The 12,811-nt window shown below is 35.6% G+C and overlaps 1 protein-coding gene across 1 annotated transcript in view; it reads right to left on the bottom strand.

Moving 5' to 3' along the window:
* LOC114338609 (phospholipid-transporting ATPase ABCA3-like) overlaps positions 1-12,811 on the bottom strand; it is a 351,819-nt gene that overhangs the window by 290,241 nt on the left and 48,767 nt on the right. The window lies entirely within an intron of this gene.

Raw genomic sequence — 12,811 nt, 5'->3', positions numbered from 1 at the left:
GCATTAACCATCAGAAGCAGAAAAAATACTTTGTATAAATAAATACAAAACATTTTGGCGACCGTAGACAGGACAAGAAACAAATAATTACCAGAAAACCAGACAGCATTTTGGCTTTGGCGGCCATTTCGAAGCAGAGGTTAATGACCGGGTCACGCCAGGATTACAGAAAATCAAAGCAAATTATCAGAAAATCATTGGACATCAGGTATCCTATGTAATATCCTTTTTTATAAAAAATTCCTATGCATGACTTGCATCTAATTTGTGTTGTTTTGTATTGTAACAGTAAATTTTTATAAATCATCAGAATGACAGATGAAAATACCTTAAAAACCACTAAAACTTCCTTAAAAGGTCAGTTAACGAGATTTTTTAATTTTATAAAAGATGTAGAGTCAGGTAAAGCAAACAAAGATCAGTTAGAATGCAGACTAGCAGTAGCAAAAGATTTATTGTCAGACTTTAACTCAGTAATGGTTCAGCTTATGGTATTAGATTTAGATGAGACAAAAAATAAAAGTAAGGAATATGAAGCTGAACTAGAAGAATATGAAAAGAAGTTTTTTGATTGTATATCAAAAGCGGATATTTTAATAAAAAAAACAGACATTTAATCAACAAGCAGACACAATAAATACAAGTTGTAGTTCACAGTTACAAGCTTCACAAGACATAAGGTTACCTTGTATTGATCTTCCAAGGTTCAGTGGGGCCTCAGAAAATGGGGGTTCAGAAAGTGGGAGCTCATGGCTTGAGTTTTATGACGGGTTCACTAGTTTAATTGGCAATGATCCTAATTTAAGTAACATTAAAAAATTTTATTATCTCAAATCTTGTTTGACAGACAGTGCGGCAGCAGTAATTTCCTCTTTGGAGGTTACGAATGAAAATTATACGATTGCTTGGTAGATCTTAACAGATAGATTTCAAAATGATAAACTCATAGTACATTCTCATGTTCGGGCGTTATTTGAGTTATCCGTGATACAAAAAGAATCACCTTCTCAGCTGAGAAAACTGATTGATGAGGTAAATAAAAATATAAGGGTATTAGAATCATTTAAACAACCTGTAAAGGAGTGGTCAACAATGTTAATATATTTAATAACTTCTAAGTTAGACAATAACACAAGACGTCAGTGGGAATCGGAGAATATAAGCAAAAAGGCACTTCCAACAATTGAAGAATTTTTAAGTTTTTTAGGTCAGCGTTCTCGTCTTTTAGAAACTCTTTATGCAAATAATGATAAACAAACACATGGTGCAAACCATAAAAATAATAATCAACCACATAACAAAAATAAAGTACAATCATTCGTAAATCAAACTAATCAGAATTTTAAATGTTTTTATTGTAAAGAATCACACTTAATTTTTTATTGTATTAAGTTTCTACAATTATCCGTAAAACAAAGAAATGTTGAAGTACAAAAAATGAAATTATGCACAAACTGTTTAAGAGGAAATCATTCAATAGAGAACTGTGTATCAACCAGAGGTTGTAAATTTTGCACGAGAAGGCACAACTCGTTGTTACATTACTCAAATTCTAGATTTCAAACAGATCAGCAACAAAGCCACATCAATATGAACCAAGAATCAGAATCATTTGGGAACTCAATGAATGAGCACAACCAGGTAAATACAGTACAGATTAATTCAGCGCAGCCATCAACATCAGTAGTTCTAAATTCAAGCGCCAATCGTCAATCAGAAGTTTTATTAGCAACAGCAGTTATACATATTTTTGACCAGTCAGGTAATACATTTGAAGCAAGGGCATTACTTGATTCAGGATCACAATCAAATTTTATCACAGCAGATCTTTGCAAAAAATTGAAACTTGATAAGTCATGTATAACTATACCAGTATCAGGTATAAATGACAAAATAACTCATATAAACCATTCAGTGACTACAAATATTAAGTCTCGAGTAAATGCATATCAGATTGAAAGTTCTTTCTTAGTTATAGATAAAATTACAGAAACATTACCTACAGTCAATCTTAACAGAAATGAATTTACTATACCAGAAAATGTAACTTTAGCAGACGAAACATTTTATATACCAGGGAAAATAGATATTTTACTAGGTGCCTCTATATTCTATGATTTATTATGCATTGGACAAATTCGACTTAACAGATTTTTACCAATTTTGCAAAAAACCATGCTAGGTTGGGTTATTACTGGGAATGTCCCATTTCATTCAAATAAACCAACCATCAGGTGTAATTTTACTGTCAACAGCATTAATGATCAGATCAAACAATTTTGGGAAATAGAAAATATTGATAATTCAAAATGTCTAACTAAAGAAGAAGAATCATGTGAAAAAGACTATCAGACATGTTTTCAGAAAAATCAAGAAGGACAAATTGTTGTTCCACTGTTAGCAAAAGACAACATACAGAACTTAGGAGATTCATTGCAAACAGCACTCGACAGATTTTCTAGTTTAGAAAGAAAATTAATCAAAAATCCAGAATATAAAAGGTTATACACAGACTTTATCAAGGAATATCAGGATTTGGGACATATGTCACTTATAACAGTAGAGGATTTAAAGTATCCCTCATACTATCTACCACATCATGGAGTTCTAAAATCAGATAATACTACTACTAAATTAAGGGTTGTTTTTGATGGGTCAGCAAAAACAACTACAGGCTTGTCATTAAATGATTGCTTAAAGGTTGGACCAACTATACAGAGTGATCTTCTTTCTATCTTAATAAGATTCAGATTTTTTAATATAGTTTTAGCAGCAGACATTGAGAAAATGTACAGACAAATCTTAGTAAGTGAAAACTACCAGAACTATCAGAGAATCGTATGGCGTACAAATCCCTCAGAAGAGATCCAACATTTCAAACTTAAAACAGTAACATATGGAACAGCAAGTGCACCATTCTTAGCGATAAGAAGCCTAACCCAACTAGCCAATGAAATTGAGGAAACAGATCCAGATGTAGCAGTAGTAATCAGAAATGGATTCTATGTTGATGATTTGTTATATGGATGTGAAACTGCAGAACAGGCAAAACAGTTGAAAAATAAGTTACAGGAAATTCTTAGCAAATCAAAATTTATATTAAGAAAATGGATGTCCAACGACAAAGATATATTCTCACCAGGAGAGCAAGAACAAGTAGGTATAGAATATTTTATCTCAAGCAAAGAGGAAAATAAAACTTTGGGAATAACTTGGCAGTCAGGTCAAGATAACTTGTTATTCAAAATTAAATGTAAAGACACTGAAAAAATTACAAAGAGATCAATTTTGTCAACAATATCTCAAATTTTTGATCCTTTAGGTTTAGTAGGACCTTATGTCATTCAAGCAAAGATAATATTACAGAAGTTGTGGAAACTTAATTTAAAGTGGGATGAATCAGTTCCTGCTGAACTTCATACTTGTTTTGTAGACTTTATAAATCAGTTAACAGAATTAAATCAAATCAGTATTCCACGACATGTTACATTGTTTCAAGGGACATATACAGAATTGCATGGATTTTGCGATGCATCTGAAGCAGCTTACGGAGCTTGTTTATATATTGTTAGTCAGTATCACGATCAGAAACAGAGTCAGTTACTTATTGCAAAAAGTAGAGTAGCACCATTAAAGGTACTTACAATTCCAAAATTAGAGTTATGCGCAGCAATGATATTAACAGATGTAGTAAAAAAGGTAAGAGATTGTTCAGATATTAATTTTGCCAAATTTACATTTTGGACAGATTCAGCTATAGTTATTCAATGGATAAACAGCGAATCTCATGTTTGGAAACCTTTTGTATCAAACAGAATTGCTCACATTCATGAAAACAGCAAGGCAAATGAATGGAGACATGTTCCTTCAAAGGAAAATCCAGCAGACCTTATTTCAAGAGGAATAGACTCAAAAACATTGTCAACTTCTTCCTTGTGGTGGCATGGACCTTCATGGTTATCAGAAAGTGAAGACAACTGGCCTATACCGAAATTTAAATCAGTAAAGGATTTACCAGAAAAAAGACCTAAATACCAGTTATCAGCTCATGTTAAAGAAAAGGAACCATTTAGTATAATCCATAAATATTCTTCAATATCAAGGTTACAAAGAATAATAGCATTGCTTTTAAGATTTAAACATAACTGTCTTAATAAATCAGACAAATATTGTGGCCAAATTTCTATACCAGAACTGGAAGTCAGTTTAAATACTATTGTAAAACTTGTACAGAATGAATGTTTCCAATCAGAAATTTCACAGATTTTGAAAGGTAATACAGTCAAAAAGAATAGCAATCTTATTTCACTTAATCCATTTCTTAAAGATGGTATTCTCAGAGTTGGTGGTAGGATCAAAAATGCAGATTTTTTACCTTTTTCTCAAAGACATCCAATACTTTTACCTTCAGACCATCACATTACTACTTGTATCATTCGGGATGAACATTATAAAAACTTGCATGCTGGTCCACAACTATTGTTATCAACATTGAGAACTAGATTTTGGATATTATCAGGTTTAACTACAGTAAAACGAATTTTAAGAAAGTGCATTGTATGTTTTAAAAATAGGCCAAGTTCAGTCAATCAACTTATGGGTGACTTACCAGAGAAGCGAATTACTCCTGCTAGAGCATTTTTACATACAGGTTTAGATTATTGTGGACCATTCTCAGTTAAAGCTAATAAATTACGCAATTCAAAAATCATCCATATATATGTTTGCATATTTGTTTGTTTTAGCACAAAGGCTACACATTTAGAACTTGTAACAGACTTAACAACTGAAAGTTTTTTAAATTGCTTAAAACGATTTATCAGTCGTAGAGGTAAACCATTGACTATCTCATCGGACAATGCCACAACTTTTGTGGGGGCTAATAATCAACTCAAATCAATGTACGATTTAGTACAGAATTCCAGACCAGAAATTAACAGTTTTTTGACAGTAGAATCAATAAAGTGGCAGTTCATTCCTGCTAGATCACCACATTATGGGGGAATTTGGGAGGCAGCAGTCAAATCATTTAAATTTCATCTTAAAAGAATTGTGGGAAATCATATATTTTCAGTAGATAATTTTGGAACTTTGACAACACAAATTGAAGCATGTCTTAATTCCAGACCTTTAACTCCTTTATCCTCTAACCCATCAGATTTTCAACCTTTAACCCCAGGTCATTTTTTAATCTTTTCACCATTAACAACCTTTCCTGAGCCAGACATACGAAGAATTTCAAATCTCAACACGTTTCAACATATGACTCAAGTGCTCCAACATTTTTGGGCAAGATGGTCAACAGAATATTTAACTCAACTTCAGTCAAGATCCAAATGGAGGACTGTTAGCAACCAAGAAGTGAAGATAGACCAGCTAGTGTGTCTTAGAGAAGACAATTTACCACCTCTACAGTGGAGGTTAGGACGTATTTCAATGGTACATCGAGTCAGAGACAATAGAATACGTGTTGTGACAATAAAAACAAACAATGGTGAAGTGACAAGAGCTCTCTCACGCGTGTGCATATTACCAACAGACATTTAAGTTCATTTCTATGTTTTGATGTATACTGGGCAATTATGACCCTTTATTGTAATGTAGTTTATTGTTTTTTTTTTTGTTTCTTTTTGAAATAGCCAGGGTAGCACAAGTGTATGGCAAATAATTGCTCGTTCCATGTCAGCTGGTGACAGCGCGCATGACAATGTCAATCATAATCATCATGTCGTAAGGTTATATCATATTGTAGCAGTGTACAAATAAAATTCAGTTTTTAATTCAGCATATCAGTTTTTTACCAGCATTAACCATCAGAAGCAGAAAAAATACTTTGTATAAATAAATACAAAACAAAAGTCCACACTCGAAAGAGAATGCAGGTTAAACTACCACCCAGACGAGGACGTAGACTTCATGGAAGAAGTCGATGAGCAAGAAGAAAGACCAGAGGATCCAGAAGATATCATCACCAACACACTGGAAGAAATAAATGAACATATAAAAACAGTTCACCGAGAAAAGCGCCTGGTCTAGACGAAATAACAAATAGAGCCCTAAAGTACTTGCCTATAAGAGCTATTATAGTGTATTTAACAAACATAGTGAAAGCGATACTGAGATATAAAATATTCCCGAAGAGATGGAAAGAGACCCATGTCATTATGATTCCAAAACCTGGCAAGAACCACGCATTCCCGCAGAATTATAGGCCAATCAGCTTACTCCAAGCGATCAGCAAGATAGTTGAAAGAATTATCCTCAGCAGACTGCAAGCGGAAACAAAAAGACTAGAGATAATCCCAGAAGCTCAATTCGGATTCAAAGCAGAGCACTTCAGCGAGCTATAAGTACTCAGACTAACTGAGTACATAGCAGCTGGATTCAACGACAAGCAGTACACTGGAGCAGCATTCCTGGACGTAAGCAAAGCTTTCGACAGAGTATAGCATAAGGGGCTCATATATAAAATGCGAAGTTATGGGTACAGCGGGGCGATAACGAGGCTGATCTCTTCGTACTTAGGCGGCCGGAGTTTCAGGGTTCGGTTAGGACAAGTCCTGTCCGAGCTCGGAAACCCGGAGTCTGGAGTACCACAAGGAGCAGTCCTGTCACCTCTGCTGTACACAATATACACCGCAGACGTACCTAGAACACCAGGTACCCTTATGAGTCTTTACGCCGACGACACATCGATAGCGGCCAAACACAGAAACGCAGATGTAGCAGTGACCAACCTGCAAACAGCGTGAGAAGACATCGAGGAATGGAGTATAAAGTGGAAGATAGACATCAACTCCGAAAAGACGCAAGCGGTGCTATATAAGAAAGGAAGACAACAGCCAGAAGAACAAATGACGGTGCAGAACAACCCCATCGAGTGGAAAGACGAAGCCAAATACCTGAGAGTCATCATGGACAAAGGATTAACCTTCCAAAAACATGTAGAAGCCACAGTCCAGAAGGCCAACATAGCAAGAGCAACATTAAGAGGACTCACAGACATAAAAAGTAAATTAAGAATAAAAACGAGGTTAAGGTTAATAAACAGCATCATATTACCGGTACTAACATACGCATCTTTCGCATGGGGACAAGTATGCAAGATACATCAAAAGAAGATACAAGCGGTTCATAACAACAGCCTAAGAGAAGCAGCCAAAGTCCCGAAGTACGTCGCAGAAATATTCCTGTTTAGAGAGCTACAACAGGTGAGAGTCACAGAAATGATGACAAACAAGGCAAGGGTCAAATTCGTGGAGCTGGAGCACCATCCAAGCCCCATACTGCGAGAGATGCTAGGGTATGACGCTTTCCACCGTTGGAAGCACAAACGAGCAAAACAGCAAATAGTGGAATAAAGTAAAGAAAATAAAGTGGAATAAATAAAGTAATTAAAGAGTAATTAAAAAATAGTAGATAGTTCGTAGCTCGGAACACCAAGTGCCGAAGAAACACGTAACCCAAGCGTAGGTCCAACACTACGATAAGGTAAAGTCAGCCCACAAAAAAAAATAAAAAAGGCGCAAGCTATCAAAAAAATATAAAAAAAACAAAAAAAATACTTGAGCACCAAGCCATTGTACTGAGCCTCGTTGGGGTTGGTACAATGACTTGGGGCCCAAGCAAGCAATTTTTGGTTCCGCGGATACGTAATTAGAAGATAAAGGCATAGAGCGCTTCACGCTGGCCTAGTTTTGAATTCGATTAGGGCACCACATTGGAATCTTATTACCCAGGATTCCATTGTGAAGAGCATTTGGTTACGATAGTTGTGCCCCTATCGCGCATCAGCGTGCTATAGGGGGGGAAGGGATGGCCTGGAGCATTGGAGCGAGGTGGGGTGATCCCTGTTTTTACTCGGGTTAAAATACCTCGCCCCAATTAATTGTTACACCCGAATGTACTTTTTCGGTAGGGTGGACATCTCTCACAGGTCGGGTTAAATCAAATTACTTGCTTGCTTGCGATGATAAGTCGGAAATTGAAATTTACTAAACGCAACAGCAAGTGACAGTAAGTGACTTGTTGTTGCGTTTAGTAAATTTTAATTTCCGGCTTATCATCGACTTATTTCGTATGCTTTAAATGATGACGCACGGGTAAAGATTCCCGGACTCAACTGTATGTGTGTAAAAGCTGGGACACACGTTACTATTTAACTGACAGTGCTTACACCATTGATATTAAAAAATCTTTATTTTCAATACAGATTTTAATCCTCTACAAATAATTTCTAATGTCTTTTGATGTAAAATAATTAGAGAAGCAGAAATTCAACAGTTAAGAATTTTACATTGAGTTTCCTAAGGCCCGTTTTCCAATTCACCACCCGGTATAATAATAATATACAGTATATTATACAGTTCTAGCCAAAAGTCCGGTTTCCCTCGTATTTTTAAATGTTATACTTATAATAGTGAAAAATAAACGAACGTAGGCTTCTCTACTAGTCATAACACGTACCGTAAAGGTATTTATCCATACAAGGGTGAACCCCGCTCCGTGTGGCAGCTCCAATGGATACGGCATGCGCTCGCTTACGTATAAACCGCAAACCGGTTGAATCGAAGAGGGGGAGCGCCGAGCGGGGTTCTCCAACGTATCCACTATGTGGAGCTGCTACACGGAGCGGGATTCACCCTTGTATGGACACTTACCTTAATAGTGACAGGTGACGTTACAACGCCACTGTGACCGATATTGGACTTTATGGCTAGTGGTACCTCGTTTGAAATACCTCGAAGGTATTTGAAAATACCTATTCAATCATACTAATTTTATTTAAGTTTAAGCTCATTTTGATGAATCAATTAAATAAATACTAAAATTGTAGTTTCGCATTTAATTGATAAATATTCAAACATCCGCGTCTGGTTAGTTGTCAAAAAGTTGACGTTTTTCAATTCTCTAATTATTTTTACGTCAACGTCAACTTTTTAGACAAACTATCAGTCAACGTCGACGGTTATTAGATTTGATAGTATATCTAAGAACCGTGGTCAACGTCAACTTTTTTGATAAATAACCAGAGGCGGACGTTTAAATATTTTTTAATTAAATGCGAAACTATTCAACCATAGGTACTGATTTTGTTTGGCTTTAAGCTAATTTTAATGAATAAATTAAATAAATACTAAAATTCTAATTTGGTATTTAATTAGTAATAATTCTAATGTCCTCTTTGGTTATTAGTCAAAAAGTTTGACGTTGACGTAAAACAATAATTAAAAAATTGAAAAACGTCAACTTTTTGACAAATAACGAGACGCGGACGTTTGAAAATTTATTAATTAAATGCGAAACTACAATTTTAGTATTTATTTAATTTAATCATAAAAAAATAAGCTGAAACTAAAACAAAATTAGTATTACGACTGAATAAGTATTTTTAATACATTTCAAACGACATATCACTTGCCATAAGGTCCAGTTTAAAAGTATCTGTCATAATGGCGATGTAACGTCATCTGTCACTATTACTTCACCGGTTATGACTAGTTAAGAAGCCTACGCCCGTTTATTTCCTCTCTCCAAATTTCACTATTATACGTATAATCGTTCAAAAGATACGAGGGGAGGCCGGACTTTTGACTAGCACTGTATATTAGGTAGGATCGAAAAAAACGTTTTTTCGAATTTGATAATGGCCCGGGTGGCAAAAGTTGCCATTCATAAAAGTAAGTTGTTTGCCAAAAAAATTTTTTTTTAAATCAACCCCTTCAGGTTCCCCAACCCCCTAAAAAAAAGTTTTTTTTTTTTTGGAAAAATTTTTCGATACGGCCCTACGTGTAAACTCTTCTTGAATGTTTAAAAAGTGTGTGTTCAAAAATTGGAGGCACTCGGAACATTTTTGGAGGTGCCCCAGTTACGTAAAGAAATATGTGTTTTTATTTATTTTGACTTTCAAATATATTTTGGTTACTTTTCACATTATTTCGTTTTATTCAAGTTAATTAAATTTCTATAGTTAAAAATATTATAATAGTTGCTTTTGTTTCAGATACCAAACAAAGTAAAATGAGCGCAAGAACACCTACCAGGAAAACCACCCTTTGTCCTATCTTTGCAACCCTTGCCGAGATGTCCCAGCTAAGACTTCCCACGAATGCGGATATAATTCGACACTACTTGTTTGTCAGGAATGAGAAAAAAGGCATCATGGCAGGCAAAGATCCACCAGCTTCAATAACAGCAACAGAAACTGCAAACACTCTAGTGAACATCTGGAAGAAGTCATCGGTTCCAACAATTACATTTAAAAAAGTTACTGAGAAAGTAAAAAAATTGAATACGGACTATAGGACTCTACTCAAACCATATAAGGGCAGGCAGCAATCTGAAAGCTACACAAAGAAGCTTACAGATTTAAAACTTAGCTGGGAGGAAACTCTCTTTGATATTGCTAGTTGTAAATGTAAAGACCTCAACGATTGCCATTGCTCCAAAGAGAAGAAGATTTCAGCACAAGAAAGGGAATTTGTAATAGATCAGCGAACTACCAGAAACCTAGTCATAGGATCAATTGATGTAGCATCATCCAGGAAATTAGCAAAAAGAAACCAAAGAATGATGGAACGATCTCAAGAACATGAAGAACAATTTGAAAAACGCCCAAAATTAAAGTCTAGTGATACTGCATCTGAGCCAGGAGACTCTGAGAATGAGACTAGGACTGATCCTGGAAAGTTGTCTGACTCTGATCCCCAGCCCTGTTGTTCTTCCACATCTGAAAACGTTACAAATTTGCAAATGAGGGTAAATCTCACAGCTTTTGCTAGGGAGTGCGATCGTTACGGTGTTTCAGACAGAAGCGCTGCATCACTTTCTTCCGCTCTGTTACAAGATTTGGGCATCATTAATGAACAGGACACTTCCAAAATAATAGATCGAAATAAAGTTCGTCGGGAAAGGGAAAAGCACAGGAAAGAATTGCAAAATGATAACATGGAGGTAGTAGAAGCATTATATTTTGATGGACGGAAGGATAAATCCCTGACACAAACTAAGAAGGGCGATAAGTATCACTATAGTATCATCACAGAGGAACATATATCCTTGGTAAAAGAGCCAGGTTCCATTTACCTCGGCCATTTAGCCGTATCGTCTGGATCAGCTGTCGTCATCAAAGATGCAATATTGGATTTCTTTAATAGAAAAGAAGTATCGACTGAATCGTTAATAGCAGTTGGATGTGATGGCACCAATGTCAACACAGGGACAAACGCAGGAATAATAAGATTACTAGAAATTGCCCTAAATCGCCCTCTTCAGTGGTTTATTTGCATGTTACATCTAAACGAACTTCCGTTACGCCACCTTTTAATCCAACTTGATGGTGTTACTCAAGGTCCGAAAGCTTTCTCTGGTGCCATTGGAAAATCAATACAAGCTTGGGAAACCCTCCCTTTAGTCAGATTCTCGAAAATTGTGAGTAACACTATTCCTGATTTAGATAGAAAGATTTTGAGTACTGATCAGCAATATTTGTATGATATGTTGCATGCAGTATCATCTGGAGAATGCAGCGAAGACCTTGCGAGGATTAAACCAGGACCAGTCGTACATTCAAGATGGGTGACAACGGCGAGTAGAATCCTTCGGTTATATGTCGCATCGGAGCATCCCTCCGAAAATCTGGTACACTTAGCTAAATTTATCATGAAAGTATATGGTCCATTATGGTTCAGTATCAAATGTAAGCCATTGTGTACTGAAGGTCCACGACATTTGTGGAGATTGATTGCATATTCAAGATATATGCCGACTGATTTAAGGAAGATAGTAGATGGAGTAATACAAAGGAATGGCTATTTTGGCCACTCAGAGAACCTGCTTCTAGCGATGTTGGCAGATACCAGAGAGCACATCCGCAAGTTAGCCTGCCGCAGAATAATTGCTTCTAGAAAAGAGAACAAAAATTCAACATCTGTCAGACAATTTCGCGTACCTCCTTTAAACATGCAGGCAGAGGATTATACAGATATAATTTACTGGTATGAAACAGATAGGTCAGAACCACCAATAATAAAGCACGTCTCCGACGAGGACCTGGAAAGTTTTGTATCTGGTCAAGAAACTGCAGCACCTTTTCTAGATTTGTCCAAGTTCCCCTGCCACACTCAGGCCACTGAAAGATGTGTACATTTAGTTACAGAGGCATCATCTAAAGTTTGTGGAGAGGAAAAACGAGATGGTTTCATAAAATCTCGAATCGAGTCCAGGAAGCTAATGAAATCATTTAATTCTAAGTCAGAATTTAAGTTTAAATAACCTTTTGTTCCTTTTAATAATAATATACGTTATAAGTTAAATATTTGTTAATAATAACATATTTTTTGTAAATCGGTACACGTTCCTTTTAAGGTAAATACGTTTTGGCAGCTTAAGTGTTTTGTTGAATTGTTAGTTTTATTTTTCTTACCTACATTATTGTTCCTACACTCACTTTTAATATTTAATATTACCTTATAGAAATGTAACGAGTCGTATTACCGTCAATAAATGTATTATTTCGTTAATTTGTTTAGATTTCAGCTAAAATTGTATTATCTACATGAAATAGGATTTATTTATTTTCCGTTAGGTCTTTGGGGCACCTCCAAAAATGTTCCGAGAGCCTCCAAATTTTGAACACAGACTTTTTAAACATTCAAGAAGAGTTTACATATAGGGCCGTATCGAAAAATTTTTCCAAAAAAAAAAATTTTTTTTAGGAGGTTGGGGCACCTGAAGGGGTTGATGTAAAAAAAAATTTTTTTGGCAAAAAACTTACTTTTATGAATGGCAACTTTTGCCACAAGGGCCATTA

This window comes from Diabrotica virgifera, chromosome 3 (assembly GCF_917563875.1).
Source record: "Diabrotica virgifera virgifera chromosome 3, PGI_DIABVI_V3a".
NCBI lineage: Eukaryota > Metazoa > Arthropoda > Insecta > Coleoptera > Chrysomelidae > Diabrotica > Diabrotica virgifera.
Note: the sequence above shows the minus strand (reverse complement) of the source record. Positions and strands in the feature narration are given on the sequence as shown.